Raw genomic sequence first — 22,943 nt, 5'->3', positions numbered from 1 at the left:
ACTTCGAAATGCTCAGTCAAATCAGCCCCCAAGTTGTTTGTGAAGATGTGCGTAACTAAACATTAGGGTTAAAGTGTCTTGCTTATACAGTGGGGAAAATAAGTATTTGTTTTCCCACCTACAAAAAAAATGGAGAGGCCTGTAATTTTTATCGTAGGCTACACTTCAACTGTGAGAGACAGAATTTTTTAAAAAATCCAGATAATCACATTGTATGATTTTTAAATAATTAATTTGCATTTTATTGCAAGAAATTAGTATTTGATCACCTACCAACCAGCAAGAATTCTGGCTCTCACAGACCTGTTAGTTTTTCTTTGAAGCCCTCCTATTCTGCACTCATTACCTGTATTTATTGCACCTGTTTGAACTCGTAACCTGTATAAAAGACACCTGTCCACACACTCAATCAATCACACTCCAACCTCTTCACCATGGCCAAGACCAAAGAGCTTTCTAAGGTACACCAGGGACAAAATTGTAGACCTGCACAAGGCTAGGAAGTTGGCGCAATTATTAGAAAATTAAAAGACTGTCAATCTTCCTCTGTCTGCTGCTCCATGCAAGATCTCACCTCTTGGGGTAAGGATGATCCTGAGAAAGGTCAGGAATCAGCCCAGAACCACTAGGGAGGACCTGGTCAATGACCCGAAGAGAGCTGGGACCACAGTCTCAAAGATTGCCGTTAGTAAAACACTACGCTGCCATGAAAATCCTGCAGGGCAAGCAAGGTCCCCCTGCTCACGCCAGCACATGTCCAGGCCTGTTTGCAGTTCGCCAATCTGGATGATCCAGAGGAGGCATGGGAGAAGGTCATGTGGTCAGATGAGACCAAAATAGAGCTTTTTGGTATCAACTCCACTCACCGTGTTTGGAGAAAGAAGGAGGATGAGTACAACCCGTCCCAACCATGAAGCATGGGGGTGGAAACATCATACTTTTGGGGGTGCTTTTCTGCAAAGGGGACAGGACGACTGCACCGTATTGAAGGGAGGATGGATGCAGTCATGTATAGCGAGATTTTGGCCAACAACCTCCTTCCCTCAGTAAGAGCATTGAAGGTGGGTCGTGGCTGGGTCTTCCAGCATGACAATGACCCAAAACACACAGCCAGGGCAACTAAGGAGTGGCTCCGTAAGAAGCATTTCAAGGTCCTGGAGTGGCCTAGCCAGTCTCCAGACCTGAACCCAATAGAAAATCTTTGGAGGAAGCTGAAACTCAATGTTGCCCAGTGACAGCCCCGAAACCTGAAATATCTGGAGAAGATCTGTATGGAGGAGTGGGCCAAAATCTCTGCTGCAGTGTGTTTTCAGTTAAAAAATGAATACATAAATAAACCTATTTTTTGCTACAAATTGTATTTGGAATACCATTTCAGGCTTTGAAAAAAAAATGGTTGGTAATAGCTGGACATTATGATTTTACTTTAAATTTTATGTCAACTAAAATGTCATCTAGGCTCATTTCCATTTGAATTTAGATTGTTATTAAATGGAATAATCTTAAATACATTTATTGTTATTAAAAGGAATCTACTTGTTTCCACAGAACAATAACACTTCATAATGATAATACACCACCTGCCTCTCCCCCATCCTTGTCCCTATCCCCCATGATCCATTTGTTGTCATTTGTGTTTGTTTGTTTTTTGGTGTGTGGAATTTAAATTAAAGTTAAAATTTAAAATAAACACCTGTAACCTAATAATGTTTCTGTGGATCCTTACAGTTGTAATTTATTTTATTTACTGGACGGGTGCGGGCGGGACCCAAGTGACTCAAGTGAACCGGATCACATTACTGAGTGACTGACTCATAAAATGAACCGCAATTACCAGCACTAAATGTATACAGGTGATAAGTGAGACGAGTTATTTACAATAGCGCTGTAGTTACAACACACACCCACATACACAGAAACAACCACAACACACACAAACACAGGTTACCTAGCAACTAACACTTACACCAATCCGCACAACCACTAACAATAACCGCTAATACAGTGAGCTGAGCTCCAGAATGAAAAATGGGTTCTTAAGCGTTAAGTCCCGCCTCCGCTCCCGGATCACCCGCGAGGATTGGCTGATGGAACCTATGACGCTGCTGAAGTGCTGCAATCCCATTCGCTGAAGTCCGCCAAGCCTCCGAGCGGAACAGCGATCCATTGGTGGATCCTATGTAGAGAGTGACACAATAACACACAGCATAATAATAATAATAACAATAATTACAGAAGCGTATTGCTGCCACACAGAAAAAAAAAATACCATCAGTATGTCGTTATAACGAGAAAAGGATGTCGTTATAACGAGAAAAGGATGTCGTTATAACGAGAAAAGGATGTCGTTATAACGAGAAAAGATGTCGTTATAATGAGAAAAGAATGTTGTTAAAACGAGAAAAGATGTTGTTATAACGAGAAAGTATGTCGTTATAACGAGAAAAGGATGTCGTTAAAACGAGAAAATGATGTCGTTATAACGAGAAAAGTTCATTACCTTAAATGCTGCATAGCTGACTGAAGCATATCTGCTGATACATGCATGATGCTGTAACTTGTGTAACCTTGCAGCTTGACATGCCAATCAAGATTCTCCTTTAGGAACAATAATGTCTAAACTTAGTTTAATATTCAACATCTGTCTGACATTCGGCATTCCGATCTAAATAAGTGCTTCAAAAAACACATAAGACCTACTTATTTTATGATTTCTTACACGAATGAAAATAGTCAACATACTACAAAAACAATTTTGTTAATTTTGAGATTACGTCTATTTATCTAAAGAAAGGTTATAATGAAACCGTTTATCAAGCTCCCACTCCATGAGTTAGGGACAGTCATAAAACTAACGGTGAAACGTAGTAGCCATTCACTCTGCACTTATCCAGACAAATAAATCCATTTAAATCTTGTATGATTTGTATTTTTGGAAATATAATTTGTATATTTGAAATATACATTTATTACAGATTTGTTTATCTTTATTTAAATGTAATGTAAAATAAATACTGTTATTTCAAAAAATAAGGTGTGTGTAGTAGGTGAGAAACATTGATGTGATTGTGTAAAAATTGTTTGACATTAATTCATCAAATCATACAAGATTTAAATGGATTTATTTGTCTGAATAAGTGCAGAGTAAATGTCTCCTACGTTTCACCGTTAGTTTTATTACGGTCCCTAACTGATTAGCTGAAGCGGGAGCTTGATAAACGGTTTCGTTATAACTTTTTTTTTAGATAAATGGACGTAATCTTAAAATTAACATAAAATTGTTTTTGTAGTATGTTGACTATTTTCATTCGTGTAAGAAATCATAAAATACTGGTGCTGGTCATAAAATTAGAATATCATGAAAAAGTTGATTTATTTCAGTAATTCCATTCAAAAAGTGAAACTTGTATATTATATTCATTCATTACACACAGACTGATATATTTCAAATGTTTATTTCTTTTAATGTTGATGATTATAACTGACAACTAATGAAAACCCCAAATTCAGTATCTCAGAAAATTAGAATATTGTGACAAGGTACAATATTGAAGACACCTGGTGCCACACTCTAATCAGTTAATTAACTCAAAACACCTGCAAAGGCCTTTCATACACAATCATGGGGAAGACTGCTAACTCGACAGTTGTCCAAAAGACGACCATTGACACCTTGCACAAGGAGGGCAAGACACAAAAGGTCATTGCTAAAGAGGCTGGCTGTTCACAGAGCTCTGTGTCCAAGCACATTAATAGAGAGGCGAAGGGAAGGAAAAGATGTGGTAGAAAAAAAAGTGTACAAGCAATAGGGATAACCGCACCCTGGAGAGGATTGTGAAACAAAATCCATTCAAAATTGTGGGGGAGATTCACAAAGAGTGGACTGCAGCTGGAGTCAGTGCTTCAAGAACCACCACGCACAGACGTATGCAAGACATGGGTTTCAGCTGTCGCATTCCTTGTGTCAAGCCACTCTTGAACAAGAGACAGCGTCAGAAGCGTCTCGCCTGGGCTAAAGACAAAAAGGACTGGACTGCTGCTGAGTGGTCCAAAGTTATGTTCTCTGATGAAAGTAAATTTTGCATTACCTTTGGAAATCAAGGTCCCAGTGTCTGAAGGAAGAGAGGAGAGGCACAGAATCCACGTTGCTTGAGGTCCAGTGTAAAGTTTCCACAGTCAGTGATGGTTTGGAGTGCCATGTCATCTGCTGGTGTTGGTCCACTGTGTTTTCTGAGGTCCAAGGTCAACGCAGCCGTCTACCAGGAAGTTTTAGAGCACTTCATGCTTCCTGCTGCTGACCAACTTTATGGAGATGCAGATTTCATTTTCCAACAGGACTTGGCACCTACACACAGTGCCAAAGCTACCAGTACCTGGTTTAAGGACCATGGTATCCCTGTTCTTAATTGGCCAGCAAACTTGCCTGACCTTAACACCATAGAAAATCTATGGGGTATTGTGAAGAGGAAGATGCGATACGCCAGACCCAACAATTCAGAAGAGCTGAAGGCCACTATCAGAGCAACCTGGGCTCTCATAACACCTGAGCAGTGCCACAGACTGATCGACTCCATGCCACGCCGCATTGCTGCAGTAATCCAGGCAAAAGGAGCCCCAACTAAGTATTGAGTGCTGTACATGCTCATACTTTTCATCTTCATACTTTTCAATTGGCCAACATTTCTAAAAATCCTTTTTTTGTATTGGTCTTAAGTAATATTCTAATTTTCTGAGATATTGAATTTGGGGTTTTCAGAAGAAGATACAAGACATGTACCCAAATGCACACTACATCCACTGCTACACACATCAGCTCAATCTGATAATGCAGCAGGCTACTTCTCACATAACCAAAGTGAGAATTTTTTTTTCTAACCTTGGTGGATTTGCCAGCTTTTTTTCCAGATCACCCAAGCGCACAAGTATTCTTGATAGAGTTGTGGCGCACAGACTACCAGCATTCAGCAATATCAGATGGAACTTTCACAGCCGTACCATCAATACTGTGTTTGAACACAGAGAGGACCTCATTCGCTGTTTTGAAAGCATACGAGACTCTGGTGACTTTGACCCCATTACTGTCAGAGAGGCAGGTGCGTTTGCCATGCTACTGGAGGATCAGGATTTTAAGTTCTTTCTGCAGCTTTTCCACCATATCATGCCTCATGTGGACCTCCTCTATTCCAAACTCCAGAAGAAGGTCATAGATTCAGTTTATATCAAGGAGAGCATTCAGCAGTTCCAGCAGGACATTCAAAAGATCAGGTAATCGTTGTACATTTTCCTCTTTTGTTTATTAGTATTATTGTTATTATTATTGTTATTGTAATTTTTTTCCTTTGCAGAAATTCTCTCCATTCCATGGTTGGACAAAGCAGTGAAGGTAGCGGTCAGCCAGTAAAGAAGCGTCGGACACTCAGTGTAGAACACCATGAAAGGATTGCTGCAGAGGTGAGTTGTGGAAGTCACAGTCCAATTAGATTTGTTTAGAGCTGTTTCTATGCTATGCATGAATGATCAGTGTATGTTGGTGTAATGCTTGTCAGCAATATATGTTATTATTCTTGCTGTACTGCAATATATGGGTAATATGGAATAAAACAAATTCTCATAACATTTGGTTCCTGAATTTTCTATAAACCTGTCCCACAAAAATGCTGTTCCAAAAATGCTTTAACACATTTTGTCTTGAAAATGGCAGCAAACTCATTTCTATGACTTGATCTATGACTAAATTTCAACAGTGATAGAAAAATAACTATTTAGATGTGAAATAAATAAATTATGATCACTTCATAATTTTCATGTTTATCCTTCTCTAGGTCTGTGATATCATACTGGGACACACCAGTGAGCGCTTTTCCTTCACAAACCACCTTGTTAGTGCCACACTCTTGCAGGGGGACAGGTTTGAACAATACAAGACAGCATTTCCTGAAGATGCACCGAGCAACACCTTAAAAGCCTATCCAGTGCTCAATCAAGGTAAGCTGAAGACAGAGCTTAGTCTTATCTACAGCAGGGAAGAGTTCAAAGCCTGTTGTGGTGCTGTGGGCCTATTCCAGATGTTTATGGAAAATAATCTTGAAGAAGTATTTTCAGAGACTGTCACTCTCCTGAAGATCCTCATCACCACACCCATGACCACAGCAGAAGCTGAAAGGTGCTTCTCAACCTTGAAAAGAATTAAAACTTTTCTGAGAAACTCTATGACCCAGGACAGGCTGAATGCATTGGCCATGTTGTCAATGGAGAAGAGACTAGTGACTGAGATTACTGACTTTAACCATAATGTCATTGAGAAATTTGCAAGACAGAAGGAAAGGAGGGCAAACTTCATGTTCAAATAGTGCTACTTTTAAAGGCTTGTTTTTTTATTGTTTTGTTTTTAATTTGTTGTTTTGTTTGCGCCCCCTCAAATTTTTTAGCACCAGCCGCCACTGCTTTTGGTGTTACAATTCGGCATAGAGCAGTCATATGTGGAACACTATTCTCTACTCAGCATTGATAACAGTGTTTTTACCTAAATAAAACCAGGTTCCACCGAGATTTGAACTCGTATCACTGGATTCAAAGTCCAGAGTGCTAACCATTACACCATGGAACCACACAGTGAGGTCTTACTTAAGTCCAAAAGTGAATAATTAGTCATTTAAGAGCAAGTTGGCTGTTAGATGGCGCTGTAAACAATGATTTGCGATTATATTTTGGGATGGAGCAGTCACATGTGGAACACTATAACACTACTAGTGATATTATGATATTCAAGCTGGATGAATGGATGGAAATTAACATGTAATTTAAGGTGACTCTAAACTAGCACAAGCAATTGTGATGCTCTGTTGTACTGCACATGCGCTGAATGCTACCATCCTGAAACTGCTAATGTTTCTCAATCTTGGACCTCACACCGGCCCCAAATAAAAGCAGTAAGGTCCCACCGAGATTTGAACTCAGATCACTGGATTCAGAGTCCAGAGTACTAACCATTACACCATGGAACCCTGACACCACAAAAACTAAACGTAATGATTCGCCATTTGCTGAGTAAATAAAGCAAAACTACACAACTTCAGACTTTACTTTTACATCTCAAGTGATTTAAACTTACGTGATTGATATAATTGATTGAAATCAATTGAACAAACTGAGGTAATTTAGAAGTTTTAAACACTAAATAAAAGTAATTTTAGTTAAACATTGCCACCCAAGTATCAAAATCACAACAAAACGTTCCACTGTTGGAAAATTGCACCAAGTTCAGGACTCAGTTGGCCGGTAGATGGAGCTGTAAACCCACTTTAGGACTTAAACTAACAAACAAGTGATCCTTCTCTAACTAGCAGATCCTATTAACCTGAGCTTCAAACGTTTTCTCTGACAAGTGTGAGGTCGTTTTAATGCCCCTCTCATTCAGGTCAGACACATGTGATTATTTTAATTTGCCAAACTTAATTGCCCTGTTGTAAAAGTTAGCAAGTCATGTGACCCGTGTGTACCGTCCAATGAAACAGCTGTGCCTGCGTCTCTGTGGCGCAATCGGTTAGCGCGTTCGGCTGTTAACCGAAAGGTTGGTGATTCGAGCCCACCCAGGGACGAGTGTCTTTTATTGCACAACCTGCCTGTTGATCAAACGGATATGAGAAACAACAACTACATTCTGTAGTCCCACAGAATAGTGGAAATAAGTAACTGATAAACATCCAGTAAACAACAGTCCTACAAGCACAAATATCCACCTGATAAGTCACCAGACACCGGTTGTCCAAAGTGGAAGAACGTCCTTTTGGTTTCAGTAGATGTTAAATGAAGATACTCGCCCAACGTGGGGCTCGAACCAACGACTCTGAGATTAAGAGTCTCATGCTCTACCGACTGAGCTAGCCGGGCTTAAGCAGCAGGTCAGAACAGAGAGCTCATCAGTCAGACCATCAGAGAGATGTAGGTTTAATTCACTAACATCACGACCAGATTAAGAACTAATTCACAGTTTACAAACAAACACAATTCCAAATGGTACTGACACACCCCCATACCATGACACACCCTGGTACTGGTACTAATAGTAATGGAGAGAGAAATTTTGACTGTATTAGAGCTGCTGCTACAACAACATAATGAAAAGCTCGACCTACTCAGGTCCATCACAAATGCTCTTGGAAAAAATGATCCAAAACAAATTGAGGATTTCACTTCTCCACTTGCCATCGAATCTCAGTTCAGACACTTTGACATGAACCTCTAGACTAGTAAGTGCTTTCTACGTTAAACTGTTTTTTATGTGTTATGTATGTACTTTGTTATAGTCCCTTTAAAAGATGCACTTTGACAAGTTACTTAACCCTGGTGTGTTCTTAAGTGGCCCTCTACTATGTTTAAGAGCAGAAAAAAAAACCTAAATGATTTTTTTTTTTAAACCTTAAAACTTCTTGACTTTTAATAGTGAGCACAACATTAGAAAATCTTAGAACCTAATCACATTCATGCACGTGTCTTTCTTTTACAGATTGAGTGTTTTGGTTTTTGTAGAGATGCGACTGGAAAGGAAACTGTAACAAACGACCTGGTAAATCATCAAGTTTTTTAAATTAATATTTAAACTGAATTCATTCATTAAGTCTCCTCTCCTACAGCCAAGACGAACTTGAGACCAACAGTAAAGCTCTCCATCGTTTCTGTGAGGTCCATAACTGAAGGGCTGTCAGTGTAGAATCAGGTATGTGGGTATATGCCCTGCCCTTGCACACAGGCCGCTTAGCTCAGTTGGTTAGAGCGTGGTGCTAATAACGCCAAAGTCGCGGGTTTGATCCCTGTATGGGCCACACCTGCTTTTGGACTTAAACTAACAAACAAGTGAACCTTCTCTAACTAGCAGGTACTATTGATCTGGGCTTCAAACGTTGTCTCTGAAAAGTGTGAGATCATTTTAATGTCCCTCTCATTCAAGTCAGAAACATGCCATTATTTCAATTTGCCAAACGTAACTGTCCTTCTGTAAAAGCTTGCAAGTCATGTGACCCATGTGTACCATCCAATGAAACATCTGTGCGTGTGTTTCTGTGGCGCAATTGGTTAGCGCGTTCGGCTGTTAACTGAAAGGTTCGTAGTTCTAGCCCACCCACAGACGAGTGCCTTCTATTGCACAACCATGTCTGATGATCAAATTGATATGAGACACAACAACAATGTGTAGTCCCACAGAATAGTGGAAATAAGTAACTGAAAACAACCAGTAAACAACAGTCCTACAAACACAAATATCCACCTGATAAGTCACCGGAGACCGGCTGTCCAAAGTGGAAGAACGTCCTTTTGGTTTCTGTAGATGTTAAATAAAGATACTCGCCCAACGTGGGGCTCGAACCCACGACCCTGAGATTAAGAGTCTCATGCTCTACCGACTGAGCTAGCCGGGCTTAAGCAGCAGGTCAAAACAGACAGATCATCGATCAGATCATCAGAGAGATGTAGGTTTAATTCACTAACATCACGACCAGATTAAGAACTAATTCACAGTTTACAAACAAACACAATTCAGAATAAACAACAGAAACACACACAGACTTACTGTCACTGTATTGTATTGTATTATAGTGTTAAATTGTAGTGTATTTTAATGAGATTATGCTTTAATGCTGTATTTTCTTAAATTTATTTAATCCAGCACAATGGTTAAACTGCACAACCCAACAAGTTAAAATAACCCATCATGTGTTCTGTCCAATATTTACACAGTGCTGGGTTTCCAAATAACACATTTTCACCTGCATTCGGCCTTTTCTTTCCTGTGTACCATAAAGAAGTCGCCATTGCAGGTCTGCAACATGTTACAAAAACACTTGGGACACTTTCTTTTTGCTTTCTTAATCTTGCCGGTGTCACGTTGTATTGAAAGTAAAATAAATTAATTAATTAATAATTAAAATCCTAAAATTTAACCCCTTAACGCCGCTTGTCGCGAATTCGCAACACAGCGCTTCCATTCAGATTGTAGCCGAGTTAGTGTATGTTTTCCCCCAATGCCGGTTTGTATTTATTTAATACGGAAGCTAACCTGTCGGACAGTGACTTGTGCATTTTGCGGCTGCAAATTTGGAGAAATTGTCCAATTTGATGCAAGTTGTGCTTAGATAAAAATACGTAGCACATTATTGATTGCTTCTACAGCTGACATATTGGAATAGATTTCATGTGACGAATATTTGTTCCGTTATTTGAATTTTTCTGTTCGTCGCGAATTCGTTACGTCCGTCCATAACGGCTACAACCGGCCATAAAGTCTGCATGTAAATAATGCTGTATTTAGATTGATTTCAGCGCTCACATGCACTTTCTTTAGGAAATGCCATTATAGTTTATTTCTGTAATTATTACAAAGTAGCATGTATGTATGTATATACTATATATATATGTATATACAGTGTATCACAAAAGTGAGTACACCCCTCACATTTCTGCAAATATTTTATTATATCTTTTCATGGGACAACACTATAGAAATAAAACTTGGATATAACTTAGAGTAGTCAGTGTACAACTTGTATAGCAGTGTAGATTTACTGTCTTCTGAAAATAACTCAACACACAGCCATTAATGTCTAAATGGCTGGCAACATAAGTGAGTACACCCCACAGTGAACAAATTGTGCCCAAATGTGTCGATATTTTGTGTGACCACCATTATTATCCAGCACTGCCTTAACCCTCCTGGGCATAGAATTCACCAGAGCTGCACAGGTTGCTACTGGAATCCTCTTCCACTCCTCCATGATGACATCACGGAGCTGGTGGATGTTAGACACCTTGAACTCCTCCACCTTCCACTTAATGTACTCCAAAAACTGTTTCTGGAACTAGATGCTAACAAACTGTCTCATAAAGCTCAATTACTAAATACCAAGCTGTTCAGTGAGATGTAGTCCATACTGAGTATTACACTTGTACGTATTACGTACTGTTTATCGAATTCCACTGTGGTTGCACTTTCTGAAAACTTCAATGTTGGCACTGTTTTTTTGTACATAATTCAGATTTATAAGTGTTTCATGCCCATGTTTTGCAGACATTTCACTTAACTGTGTGCTGCTTTGTTAAACATTTTTCATTGAAATGAATAATGATTGCACTTATTGTATGCTGAATTGTGTTAGACATCTGATTCTTACACTGATCAGCCATAACATTAAAACCTCCTTGTTTCTACACTTACTGTTCATTTGTGTGAAAATTATTTGGGTCAAAAATAGCTGAACTGTGGTGCATTTGGATCCATTTTGAAGCTGAAATTAACAAAAGCTATTTATATACTGCATTTTTAAAGTTCTATATATGTTCTAAAGTTCTATATAACATGTAACAGCTGCAAAATATCACAGTAAGTATTATGCAGACAAATCTTAACCTACTTAAAATTTTTGTATTTTGTATATTTTTTTAAATGAAGAATAACAATTTAAAAGTACAGTTAACTTATGTTTTAGAGAAAGAAAATGCTTTTATTTTGACAGTTTATTAATGTATTTAAATAATAAAAAAAGACAATTTAACAGATATTTTTTGCAATACCTCTGACAGTTAATTTAAAATTGGGCTAAAATTACAGGGTTTTTTTTGTTTTATATGCTAATTTTTTGTGATAACAGTAGTAATTGTCTGTACTTAAACTTTTCTTTATCATTTATAAAGATAATTCTTAAAGATAGTTTTTTTTAGAGGTGTATGACACTCTTCTAACAATTAATATATGTTGAAAGTAGAAGATTTCATGAAATTATAGGACACTTTCCTGTAAAATTACAGTGATAGATGTTAATTATGGTAAATATAATTACCGTTTTTTTACAGTTTATCTCTGTTTTAAATTTTACAGTTTTTTCCTGTTTTTTTACGCTTATTTTTTTTTTTTACAGTGCAGCAGCCCAAAGACTTGCTCACCTTTTGACCTGTACACTCCTGCCAAAATAAGCAACCCAATGTAGGCTTGCAAGTGGGTCACATCCAAGTCTTTCCAACTGTCCCCATACACACACCTCTCTAAATTTGTCATCTTACGTATATCCTTTCAAGTGATGGTGTTAGGACGAGCTCAAATGCTGATTTTATGTCTTGTACATGGCTGGTGGGGCCTGGAACCATTTTGATGACATTAGCAGCACTAAGTCAACCCTGTTGTTCAAGTGGGGAGACAGACCATAATAACTTTTCAGTTTTGGAAGGTAGTGTGTTTGCTGGTGGTTGAGAAACAAAAGAAGGGTCAACACTGAGGGTCTCATTCTCATCAGAGGAGGATGCCTCATAATCCGAGTCCTCCTCAACATCATTCTCTGTCTCTATTCACAGAAACCATACTTTCCTGTCCCCACAGCATGGGAAATATTAAAAATCTCACGAGGACGATGTTCCCCTCCCCCATGTTGTGTGAACTATCAGTGGTTCTGGCACTACTACAGTTATGAGTATGTTAAGTTAGGGCCTTAACGTTTTTTAAAGATTATAAAATTGCATGTCATAGTGACCTCAATATCTTCCTAAACAACCAAAACAAATGTGTGTAAAATGTTGATATATATTATATGTTTTATACAGCTAAAACAGCCTGGGGTCAAACTGACCTTAAAGAACACCGATGCGTACAACATGTGTACAGGACACTGAAAACATATCATGTTAGTTCTATGTTTACCCAGTTGTCCCCATTAAATTAGGAAAAGTCATTAAATATGATGTCAATCATTTATTTTAAGACGTTACACATTGAATGGGGTCAAATTGACCCTAAAGGTAATAGGAGGGTTAATGCCCCTCTCATTCAAGTCAGAAACATGCCATTATTTAAATTAGCCAAACTTAGTGACCCTTCTGTAAATGGTTTAATGTGCACACTGCTGCTACTGGCTTGTTTTTCTTTTCTACAATGTAAGTTCATACCTTCAGGTTCATGTTATTTGAGATCTCTACATAGATTTCTTCCTCATGTACAGAAAGATGCAGTTCAGTTTGAGAAGCTCACAGCGGGAGAGCGAGTGAGTCTGCGCGTTCAAATGAATCAAATGAGTTGATTCTTTAATCAGGTTCTTTAATTCTAACGTCAGGAATAAATTCGAAAGAGTCGATTCACTAAGTTGATAGTACTCAGCAATGAGCAGTCAAATTACCTAAATAATCTACATAACACATACAGCAAAAACATGTGAATGTGGAAGCATGTGTGTGTATTGTGTATGTGTGTGTGTGTGTATGCTTATGAATATTAACAGAATTGATACATATGTTAGACACGTATAGATACATGAAGTGATGTAGACACACATATTACAGTTTTTCTGAGTTGCTAAAACACATTGCTGTCAAAATACACACAAATCCAGCCAATGCATGAACACTACACAGCAGTCATTACACACTACATAAAACAATTCAAAACACTGTGCTATTATCATAGCAAAACCAAATATCTTTATTCAGGAATTCTGAAATGTTTTTTTGTTTAAATAAAAACATATTTACTGAAGTGTTTACATATTTAAATACTAGGTAACAAACAAAGAAATACAGTATATGAAGTGCAATATAATTATTTATTGTATGTACAGTTTGCAAAGTCAATCATTTATTCTGCCACAGGACCATGTCTCTGGACTCGGTCAGGCCACAGGACTTCATGTACAGTGTATCACAAAAGTGAGTACACCCCTCACATTTCTGCAAATATTTCATTATATCTTTTCATGGGACAACACTATAGACATGAAACTTGGATATAACTTAGAGTAGTCAGTGTACAGCTTGTATAGCAGTGTAGATTTACTGTCTTCTGAAAATAACTCAACACACAGCCATTAATGTCTAAATAGCTGGCAACATAAGTGAGTACACCCCACAGTGAACCTGTCCAAATTGTGCCCAAATGTGTCGTTGTCCCTCCCTGGTGTCATGTGTCAAGGTCCCAGGTGTAAATGGGAAGCAGGGCTGTTAAATTTGGTGTTTTGGGTACAATTCTCTCATACTGGCCACTGGATATTCAACATGGCACCTCATGGCAAAGAACTCTCTGAGGATGTGAGAAATAGAATTGTTGCTCTCCACAAAGATGGCCTGGGCTATAAGAAGATTGCTAACACCCTGAAACTGAGCTACAGCATGGTGGCCAAGGTCATACAGCGGTTTTCCAGGACAGGTTCCACTCGGAACAGGCTTCGCCAGGGTCGACCAAAGAAGTTGAGTCCACGTGTTCGGCGTCATATCCAGAGGTTGGCTTTAAAAAATAGACACATGAGTGCTGCCAGCATTGCTGCAGAGGTTGAAGACGTGGGAGGTCAGCCTGTCAGTGCTCAGACCATACGCCGCACACTGCATCAACTCGGTCTGCATGGTCGTCATCCCAGAAGGAAGCTGACGCACAAGAAAGCCAGCAAACAGTTTGCTGAAGACAAGCAGTCCAAGAACATGGATACTGGAATGCCCTGTGGTCTGACGAAACCAAGATAAACTTGTTTGGCTCAGATGGTGTCCAGCATGTGTGGCGGCGCCCTGGTGAGAAGTACCAAGACAACTGTATCTTGCCTACAGTCAAGCATGGCGGTGGTAGCATCATGGTCTTGGGCTGCATGAGTGTTGCTGGCACTGGGGAGCTGCAGTTCATTGAGGGAAACATGAATTCCAACATGTACTGCGACATTCTGAAACAGAGCATGATCCCCTCCCTTCGAAAACTGGGCCTCATGGCAGTTTTCCAACACGATAACGACCCCGAACACAACCTCCAAGATGACAACTGCCTTGCTGAGGAAGCTGAAGGTAAAGGTGATGGACTAAACCCAATTGAGCACCTGTGGCGCATCCTCAAGTGGAAGGTGGAGGAGTTCAAGGTGTCTAACATCCACCAGCTCCGTGATGTCATCATGGAGGAGTGGAAGAGGATTCCAGTAGCAACCTGTGCAGCTCTGGTGAATTCCATGCCCAGGAGGGTTAAGGCAGTGCTGGATAATAATGGTGGTCACACAAAATATTGACACTTTGGGCACAATTTGGACATGTTCACTGTGGGGTGTACTCACTTATGTTGCCAGCCATTTAGACATTAATGGCTGTGTGTTGAGTTATTTTCAGAAGACAGTAAATCTACACTGCTATACAAGTTGTACACTGACTACTCTAAGTTATATCCAAGTTTTATTTCTATAGTGTTGTCCCATGAAAAGATATAATGAAATATTTGCAGAAATGTGAGGGGTGTACTCACTTTTGTGATACACTGTACATCACAGGCAATATTCTCCCTATCCAGACAATGCAAAAACAATCCATGCAGAATTCAGGCTTGAGAAGAATCCACTCTAATGTCATCACATACTGCATCCATTGACTGGAGCAGATTTTTCTGGGTACGCCAAGTAGAATTCATCAAATGATTTTAGGAAGAGGGAGTATGGTTGAAGGCTTAGATTTAAAAAACAGAGTTTATTGATAAACCACTAACGACGTTTTGACGACGGTGAAAGCTCACATTGGTCAAACGACAATGTACACAGGGTGGTGCTCTCTCAGCTCAGGATCCCCTGCTCAAGTCCAATCAAAGTATCTTGTAGACCCTCCAGAAATGTTAGTAGTACCCCATTGCTGTTGATGGCCGCACATACATTTTACATTTTCAGCAATATGCAGACACTTTTATCCAGACAACTTACAGTGTACAGTCTAAGCAACTGAGGGTTATGGGTCATGCTCAAAGGTCCAACAGTGGCAACGTTGCAGTGAGTTTACTAGTCCAGTACCTTAACTGCTAGGCTACATGTTGACATTGCCACCACAATGATCAGGCATTTCTATAATTGCAGGTTGATCAGTTATGTTTGATATGTATGATATATGAAACTGATATGTTTATCAGATGAGACCTCTTCTCCACCTCTTTGTAAGAATAAATCCAGCTTTGTTCAAATGTAAACATTCATGGGGCGTCTCCGGGGTTTTAGTTTAAATGTGACACATCATGACAGACCTTATGTTGTTGTATAAATGTGCTGCTTTACACAGAATACAGTATTTGATTGACTGCTTTGACTGCTCTTGTTCTTGGTCATCCTCATCTTCCTCCTCGTCCACCACCTCTGACATGCCCTTCTCTTCTTCTTCTATTGTTGCCCTTTATTGCTAAAGTCACAATACAGCTCAGAAATGCCACATGCATCTGAAATAACTTTTATTCTGTTTACCTAATCATTTTAACACTTTTTTACTGATATGACACGTGTGCACAGTTTTTACCTGTAGTGTGTTAACGATGACAATAGTGTGTTTGTTGTGTTTAACTTTTGTGGCATGTGTGTGCCATTTTGCATCAAAGTGCACTGCCATGAGAAATGTGTGTTAGTCAGTGAGAATGTGTTTAGAGTTTTGCAAAAAGGTTGAATCAGACGTGAAACAGTGTCAAACTAGAAGAAAATGGTTTAAGGTTTTGTGAAATTAGTGAATCATTCAATAGACAAGTTTTGGCAGTTGACAGTTGTGTTCCAAGAATGGGGTTTAGTGTTTTAGCGATTGAGAAAAACTGCAATTTATGAAAACTTAACATTTATAATATGAAGAATTCTTGCAAAGACCATAAAGACCAGGGTAAAATTCTTCCACTTGAAAGTAAAAGTTGTTCTGTGTTTATTAAAGTAGATTAAACTTGAATAAAGAATAAAAACAGATTCAGATCTGAGGTTGGTACATTTCACAACATTACATTTTATTATTAATAATCATATTCATTCCATGATGTATATTCAATAATTGAAGTAGAACAGTTCTAGAAAAAGAAAACCATTCAGTTTTACCTCCTGTGTGAATGTGCTGGTGTTGTTTGAGATAATAATGCACAAAAATACTTTCCACACTTTTAACAGTGATGTAGTTTTTCTATGTGAGTTTGTTGATGTCGTTTAAGATTACTTTCATAAGCAAAAAACTTTTTACACACTAAGCAGTGATACAGTTTCTCTCCTGTGTGAATACGCTGGAGTTGTTGGAGGATAACCTGTTGAGCAAAACTCTTTCCGCACTCTGAGCAGTAATATGGTTTCTGTCCTGTGTGAACACGCTGGTGTACTTTAAGGGCACTACTTTGAATAAAACTCTTTCCACACACTGAGCAGTAATATGGTTTCTCTCCTGTGTGAATACGCTGGTGTACTTTAAGAGCATTACAGTAAGCAAATCTCTTCCCACACTGAGCAGTGATGCGGTTTCTCTCCTGTGTGAACACGCTGGTGTACTTTAAGAGCATTACTGTAAGAAAAACTCTTCCCACACTCTGAGCAGTGATACGGTTTCTTTCCTGTGTGAATATGCTGGTGTTTTTGAAGTGTAATATGTTCAGCAAAGCTGTTTCCACACTTTGAGCAGTGATACGGCTTTTCTCCTGTGTGAATACGCTGGTGTTTTTGAAGGTTACCCTGTTGAGCAAAACTCTTTCCACACTCTGAGCAGTGATACGGTTTCTCTCCTGTGTGAATACGCTGGTGTTTTTGAAGGTTACCCTGTTGAGCAAAACTCTTCCCACACTCCGAACACTGATATGGCTTCTCTCCTGTATGAATGCGCTGGTGTTGTTTGAAATTACTCTGCATAGTAAAACTCTTCCCACACTCTGAGCAGCGATGAAAGTTCTTCATGTTTATGCTTTGATAAGACTGTAGAAACTGTTTCCTTGGAAAGCAACAGAAACAAAGAAACAAGTCGATTAATTAGAATTACTTTTACTACATTAATACCACAATAATATTAAACTCTTCACCTAGTAATAAAAACATTAAATTCACTTCACGTCTAAGTGAGAATCTGAATTCAAAGAACATCAGGATAAAATACTTATAAATACTGCAGATATTAATAATGAAATAACTATAAATAACTTGATATAAATAAAGATATAAGAGATCTGACTTTCTCAACATCAGTCCTGCACCAAGCAAATCTAATCCAGTTCATGACAGCAGATATTAATAATGAAATAACTATAAATAACTTGATATAAATAAAGATATAAGAGATCTGACTTTCTCAACATCAGTCCTGCACCAAGCAAATCTAATCCAGTTCATGACAGGACTAATAATTAGCTCACAAGTGTAAATATTGGGGGGCTGGGAGTAAAAAATGGCTTCATAAAACACCACAATTATGAGCATAAAGCTATTTTAAACAATCTGAATATATTAACCTAATAATATTAAATAACATAATAAAATAAAAAGAACAACAAATGCAACATAAATGTAAAAGAAACAAACAAGAAAACCCTTTACCTTCCTGTTAGAATCCTGGCAGCCACTTTAACAAAGCTGGCGTCTCCAGCAGGTCGTTTCTAATGAAGAACGTGCAGAAGATCCTTCTTACCAAGTGACTCAGCTACAAGTCTAGAGTTTAGTCCTTAAATAGAGCTGAGGACAAAGACCCAAGACGAGTTCAAAACTCTGCATTGGTCAATCATCAGACAACTATTCACACCTTCTTGTGTGAAGTACTAGCTCATTATCTATGGAACGTGTGCAAATGAACTAGATGAAGACACAAAGCATGATGGGTGAAGTCAAACTACACCTATTTATCTGAGTAGAGAAGTTATTTACATTTAATCCTAAACACAAACAAGGAATTGAAAGGCTATTCTGTAAAGTGAAATGACATGAACTTAAATAAAGCTTTTATGATAAGAATCTTGTCACAAATGACCCTGAAGTTACGCCTCCGCGCCAGAGGAGGTCACCCTCGCCTCAATTTTGAATCGCTCACCTGTTACTCGTGATCTCATTTAGCAAGGTATATAAGGATGCTGCACCTGAGCTGAGGTGCAACGTCTTGTTGGTTATACCTCAATTCGAAGCGTGAGCGATCTATCTATTGTCAGTGTGTTTAGTTTGAGCCGGTTTTTGACTTAGCTTTTGTGTAACGACTACGATTATCGGATTTGCCCTTTTCTGTATTGTTTGTCTGTAAGTACCTGTTTGTATCTTGAAGTAAACCTGCATTTGGATCCCTACTACCCTGGTCTCGCGTGACATAAGACGTTGCCTATTATGGATCCAGCAGGGTTTGAACAACGGTTGGAAAGCCAAGAACAAAAGCTCAACGAGTTGGTTCAGCTGGTGCAGGGTTGGATGCAACAGTATTCACCACCCGTACAACAACCTCCGGTTGTCAACGAACCACCAGTTTCGGCCGAAGCCCTGGCGAACGCAACCCCGTCCTCGGATTTCATCGCTGTTCCTGAGCGTTACGACGGCACCCCGGAGAGTTGCGTGAGTTTTTTGATGCAGTGTAACATATATATTAACCATAACGCTGCTAAATTTCGTTCGGAGACGGACAAAATTGAATTTGTAATGTCCCTGCTAACCGGGAGGGCTAGAGAATGGGTTACAGCTCTTTGGTCGGCTAACAGTGAAATATTACGCTCAGAAACACAGTTCCTGGAGCAGTTTAAAGCCGTGTTTAATCACCCCGAAGCCGGAAAGGAGGTGGGTTTTCGTTTGATGGAACTCAAACAGGGCACTCGTTCTGCAGCTGCTTATGCTCTAGATTTTCGCACGTTGGCCGCGGGCAGTGGATGGAGCGAACCAGCCTTATTGACAGTTTTCCAGAGAGGTCTGAGGGAGGATCTTCAGGCAGAATTGGTTTTTCGCACAGATAATAAGACACTGGACCAAGTTATTCAAACCGCTATCTCACTTGATAACCTGTTGAGAGGAAAACGCAGGATGACAAGGGAGACAAGACCACTCCCCAGTAACCTTCACTTCGAACCCGATCCAGAGCCAATGCAGGTGGGAGGAGCCCGTTTGACCCCGAGGGAGAAACTCCGACGGCGTCGCGAGGGTCTGTGTTTGTATTGCGGCCAGGCAGGTCATATCTGCGCAACTTGTCCTACACGTCCCAGTTATTCTGGGACGACAGGGGTAAGTGTATCACCCCTATCATCTACCGTTAATCAAATGGTATTATCTGTTCAGCTGGCTTGGGGTTTAGGTAATGTATTTGTGTCAGCCCTTATAGATTCTGGGGCTGCAGGTAACTTCATGGACTCTGGCCTGGCTAAAGGACTCCAGATACCCTTGAGAAGAATGGCTTCATCACTCCAGGTTAAGGCTTTGGATGGACGTCTTTTGGGCAAAGGGACGGTTTCTCAAGTCACAGAAGAACTGGTGATCAAGATAGGTCTGTTCCATGAAGAAAAACTCTCTTTTTTAATCATAGACTCCCCTGAACACCCCGTCATATTGGGATATTCCTGGTTAGCTGTACATGACCCCCTGATCTCTTGGAAATCAGGAGAGATAAAGGAATGGAGTGACACTTGTAAGTTACAATGCATGTCCATCCCTTGTTTTGCCACTTCCATAGAAAGCCCGGACGTGAACAAAACTGTGTCGATTCCTCAATGTTATTATGATCTGAAGGATGTTTTCAGTAAGGAACGGGCTGCACAGTTACCACCACATAGGCCTGGGGACTGTGGTATTGACTTGCTACCGAACACGGTGCCACCCCGCAGTAGAGTATATCCTCTATCAGAACCTGAAACGTTAGCCCTAGAAAATTACATAGAGGAAGCTCTAGCGTTGGGCCATATTAGACCTTCTACCTCCCCTTCTACCTCCCCTGTTTTTTCTTTGTAGAGAAAAAGAATGGTGGCCTCCGTCCCTGCATAGATTACAGGGGCCTTAATGCCATCACCGTAAAATACCCCTATCCCTTACCTCTAGTACCGTCCGCCCTTGAGAAACTCAGAAAGGCGAACATTTTCACCAAACTGGATCTTAGAAGCGCATATAATCTAATCCGTATCAGAGAGGGCGACGAGTGGAAAACGGCTTTTGTGACCACTAGAGGGCACTACGAGTATCTGGTCATGCCATATGGGCTAGCTTGCGCCCCCTCTGTGTTTCAAGCTTACATGAACGAAGTGCTCAGGGACATGTTAGATCGCTGGGTTATGGTCTATATTGATGACATTCTGATTTTTTCTGCTACAGAAGAAGAACATATTCGTCATGTCAGAATGGTCCTTCGGAAGCTGTTAGAGCACCAACTATTCGTCAAGATCGAGAAATGTGAATTCCATGTCAAGGAGGTCTCCTTTTTAGGGTATCATGTTCAACCTGGAGGAGTACGCATGAGTACAGACAAGGTACGTGCGGTGGTGCAGTGGCCACAACCCAATTCTGTGAAGGAATTGCAACGCTTTCTAGGCTTCTCCAACTTTTACCGTCGCTTTATCAGGGGTTTTAGCTCTATCGCAGCACCCCTCACTTCCTTGCTGAAGGGCAACACCAAAGTTCTGCGGTGGACCACTGAGGCTGCACGCGCGTTCGCAGCTCTTAAGCAGAAATTCACCACGGCACCCATTCTCCAACACCCGAACCCCGAAATACAGTTCGTTTTGGAAGTTGATGCATCGGAAACGGGAATAGGAGCCGTGCTATCCCAGCGCTCTGGCACACCTCCTAAATTACATCCATGTGCTTACTACTCACGTAAATTAAACAGTGCCGAGAAAAACTATGACGTAGGTAATCGGGAATTGTTAGCGATGAAAGAAGCCTTGGAGGAATGGAGACATTGGTTGGAGGGAGCTCGACAACCTTTCTTGGTGTACACTGACCACCGTAACTTAGAATACCTGAGAACTGCAAAGAGAATGAACTCTAGACAAGCTCGGTGGTCATTGTTTTTTAATCGGTTCAGTTTCACGGTTACCTATCGACCAGGATCAAAGAACGGCAAAGCCGACGCCCTGTCACGTATGTTTCCCCCCTCTAACGTATCCGATGCTAAAAATCCTGAAACCATAATTCCCACCTCATGTATTTTAGCCCCTGTCAGCTGGGACATTGATAGTGAAATTAGGGCAGCGCAAGTAAATGATCCCAGTCCTGTTTCATGTCCAGAAGGCAAAACTTATGTTCCCGCTTCGTTACGTAATAGAGTACTTACGCTTGTGCACACCTCCCCTAGTTCTGGTCATCCTGGCATCCAACGCACTGTAGAGCAGTTGCACCGTAAGTATTGGTGGCCCTCGTCTGTGAAGGACGCTACACGATTCGTCTTAAAATGCGACATATGTGCACAGTGTAAAACACCCCGGTCCCCGCCGTCGGGTAAGTTGGTGCCTTTGGAGATACCCAAGCGTCCCTGGTCGCATTTGGGAATCGATTTTATCACAGATCTTCCCCCCTCAAAGGGATTCACTGCCATCCTTGTCATAATAGACAGGTTTTTGAAGGCCTGTAGGTTGGTGCCCTTTACCAAGCTACCCTCAGCTTGGGAAACCGCAATGGCCTTGTTTGAGAATGTCTTCCGGTTCTACGGCTTGCCGGAGGATGTGGTGTCTGATAGGGGACCGCAGTTTAACTCCAGGGTTTGGAGGGCTTTCTGCAAAGTGCTAAACATTAATGTCAGCCTAACGTCGGGTTATCATCCCCAGGCCAATGGTCAAGTTGAGAGACTTAACCAAGAAATAGGACGCTTTCTCCGTTCCTACTGCCATAGACATCAACATGATTGGAGTTCCTTCCTACCCTGGGCGGAGTATGCGCAAAACTCTCTGATCAGCTCCTCTACCAGACTAACTCCTTTCCAGTGTGTGCTCGGTTTTCAGCCCCCGTTCTTACCTCCGGAGAGGGAGCCTAGCGATGTGCTCACCGTGGACGACTGGATGAAGCGCAGCCAGCAAACATGGGAGGAGGCTCACGTCAGGTTGCAACGCGCCGTGAGGCGTATGAAAACACAAGCGGACAGACGGCGAAAGGAGGCACCAGCATACCAAGTGGGACAGAGGGTCTGGCTGTCCACGAGGGATTTGAAACTGAAATTACCTTCAAAGAAGTTAAGTCCTCGTTATATAGGTCCTTTTAAGATAGTCAAACAAGTCACTCCTGTTTCATATCAGTTAATGCTAC

General features: G+C 40.4%; 3 non-coding genes across 3 annotated transcripts; all 3 read right to left on the bottom strand.

Moving 5' to 3' along the window:
• Positions 1-6,535: 6,535 nt before the first annotated feature.
• On the bottom strand, positions 6,536-6,607 carry trnaq-uug (transfer RNA glutamine (anticodon UUG)). Its single transcript has one exon. It is a non-coding gene; the product is annotated as a tRNA-Gln (tRNA).
• Positions 6,608-6,932: 325 nt separating this feature from the next.
• trnaq-cug (transfer RNA glutamine (anticodon CUG)) lies at positions 6,933-7,004 on the bottom strand. The gene has a single exon. It is a non-coding gene; the product is annotated as a tRNA-Gln (tRNA).
• A 2,339-nt stretch (positions 7,005-9,343) lies between these two features.
• trnak-cuu (transfer RNA lysine (anticodon CUU)) lies at positions 9,344-9,416 on the bottom strand. Its single transcript has one exon. It is a non-coding gene; the product is annotated as a tRNA-Lys (tRNA).
• Between the last annotated feature and the right edge of the window lie 13,527 nt (positions 9,417-22,943).

The sequence above is a fragment of the Trichomycterus rosablanca genome, chromosome 14, assembly GCF_030014385.1.
Source record: "Trichomycterus rosablanca isolate fTriRos1 chromosome 14, fTriRos1.hap1, whole genome shotgun sequence".
NCBI lineage: Eukaryota > Metazoa > Chordata > Actinopteri > Siluriformes > Trichomycteridae > Trichomycterus > Trichomycterus rosablanca.
The sequence above is the reverse complement of the archived record's forward strand: the minus strand, read 5'-3'. Positions and strand labels throughout refer to the sequence as shown.